The sequence below is a fragment of the Mandrillus leucophaeus genome, unplaced genomic scaffold, assembly GCF_000951045.1.
Source record: "Mandrillus leucophaeus isolate KB7577 unplaced genomic scaffold, Mleu.le_1.0 Scaffold297, whole genome shotgun sequence".
In the NCBI taxonomy this organism is placed as follows: Eukaryota; Metazoa; Chordata; class Mammalia; order Primates; family Cercopithecidae; genus Mandrillus; species Mandrillus leucophaeus.
This window is the reverse complement of record NW_012103109.1, coordinates 1,657,620-1,660,196: the sequence shown is the minus strand read 5'-3', so window position 1 is coordinate 1,660,196 and position 2,577 is coordinate 1,657,620.

The window sequence follows — 2,577 nt, the reverse complement described above, 5'->3', positions numbered from 1 at the left end:
AGTGCAGTGGTGCAATCTCGGCTCACTGCAAGCTCCGCCTCCCGGGTTCACGCCATTCTCCTGCCTCAGCCTCCCGAGTAGCTGGGACTACAGGCACCCGTTACCACGCCCGGCTAGTTTTTTTTTTGGTATGTTTTAGTAGAGACGGGGTTTCACCGTGTTAGCCAGGATAGTCTTGATCTCCTGACCTCATGATCTGCCCGTCTCGGCCTCCCAAAGTGCTGGGATTACAGGCTTGAGCCACCGCGCCCGGCCAGTAAATTCTTCTTACCAATCCACAAGCCGATCACTTTCCGAAGCCAGAGCTCTGACCCCTCACCTGGCATTAATAATTGTTGAGGGTGGACGATGGGTCCTGTATGGAGCCTAATGATCCGTTTAATCCATTGTAAAGGAAAAGAAAAATCTCAGGACCCCAAAACTCTTTATGCCAAAGTGAAGCCTGGGGACTGAGTCATGCAGTAACACCAACCTTTTCCCAGGCGGACAGCTGCTGCTTCACAGGCTTGTGCTGAAGCATTATACAGTAGCCAGACTCCCATGAGGAGGTGAAAAGTCTCATGGCCGCCCTCACAAATTGCTCATACATTCTTTGCTGGGCCCTAAACCTTTCAAGATATATAGATCCTCCCATAAAACAAGGACATATTAAGTATAACTTCAGGTTTGCAACCTAAGTCTAACCCCTAAAACTACAGTCTTTTAGGTTTTTCACACTGACAAGGCCGATTACAAGCTTATCTTCCTAAGTGCCTCACCTCCTAACCCTCTCTTCCTAGGTGCCTTCTTCCCTTTAAAGACATTTGTAAATTCTGAAAACTGCTTTGGAGAGCATGGGCCACGGATGTTTCTGTGACCTGTTTCTCCTGGGTGTGACCTCAAACTCTCACTCAACAAATCTCGATGAACTGAGTGAGACCCTTGGCTCAGTCTCTAATTTTGGATTAACACTGTCTTAGTTCTTCAGTGGAATATCCAGCTGGGTTTAGAAACCAAATTAAATACAAGAAAGATTAACAAGAGAAAAGCATGCAAGTTTTCTGTTGTTGTTTGTTTTTGAGACAGGGTCTGGCTCTGTCACCGAGGCTGGAGTACAGGGATGTGATCACAGCTCACTGCAGCCTCAAATTCCTGGGCTCAAGGAATCCTCCCACCTCAACTTCCCGAGTAACTGGGACTATAGGCACGCACCACCACACCCAGCTAGTATTTTTTGTAGAGAGTCTCCCTATGTTGCCCAAGCTGGTCTTGAGCTCCTAGGCTAAAGCGATCCTCCTGCCTTGGTCTTCCAAAGTGCTTGGATTACAGGCGTGAGCCACCAAGCCCAGCTACAAGTTTTGTTAATTTTATGTGCACATGAGGATCTTCACAAGAGAGTGAAGACCTAAGAAATGACCAAAGCAGAAAGCCTTTTGGACAAAGAATGATCGGTTTTATGAAGGCACTGGGAGAACGGGGGTGGCAGAGCGGGGAGAGAATGGGGTAGAGCCATGGGAAGTTGCACCCTTTGCAGGGGAGAGGAACCTGGCCTCTCCTGTTCCTTGGTGGTAACCTGGGATTCAATCTGTGAGGCGGGAAGCCTGCTAGCAGGACTCTTGCTTTGCTGAGAGTCCCTGTTCCCTTTTTTTTAATTGTTCCTTTTCAAACAATAAACCCTACCCTTCTCACCCTTCAAAGTGTCTGTGAGCCTAATCTTTCATGATTGTGAGGAAAGAACCCAGTTTTTTTCTACAACACTAATGAGAGACCACTAGAGGTGTAGACATGAACGACTGCAGCCATTATTCCGGAGGTCATGAGATATGCCAATTCCGGCCAGGTACGGTGACTCACACCTGTAGTCCCAGGACTTTGGGAGGCCAAGGCAGGAGGATCTCTTGACCCCAGGAGCTGGAGACTAGCCTGGGTAATATACAGAGACCTCGTCTCTATTTATTTAAAAACAATTATTTTACAAAAAGATATGGGCCGGGCGCAGTGGCTCATGCCTGTAATCCCAACATTTTGGGAGGCTGAGATGAGAGGGTCACTTGAGGTCAGGAGTTGGAGACCAGCCTGGCCAACATAGTGAAACCCCATCTCTACTAAAAATACAAAAATTAGCCAGGCATGATGGCGCACACCTGTAATCCCAGCTACTCAGGAGGCTGAGGTGGGAGAATCGCTTGAACCTGGGAGGCAGAGGTTGCAGTGAGCCGAGATAGTACCACTGCAGTCCAGCCTGGGCAAGATAACATCATTAGGACAGAACCTAAGATTGGCCTTTTGAGATGTCTTTTTGTATATCTGACAACCGATGGCTCAACGTGGACCGGCCAGCTGCTCCTGTGGCTCCACCCAGAAGCAACTGAGTACACGAGGACCGTTTGCCACACCCTTATGATTGCACCCGGAGCCAATCGGCAGCAAGCACCCATTGCCTAGCCACCCGCCCTTCCCCCAAACTGTCCTTGAAAAACCTCAGCCTCCAATTTTTCAGGAGGCTGATTTGAGTAATAATAAAACTCCAGGGGTGGTGCGCGGCTCGGAGCACTTCACAGAAAGTGGTAAGTCAGGAGGCCACTGCCCCCGCCCCCG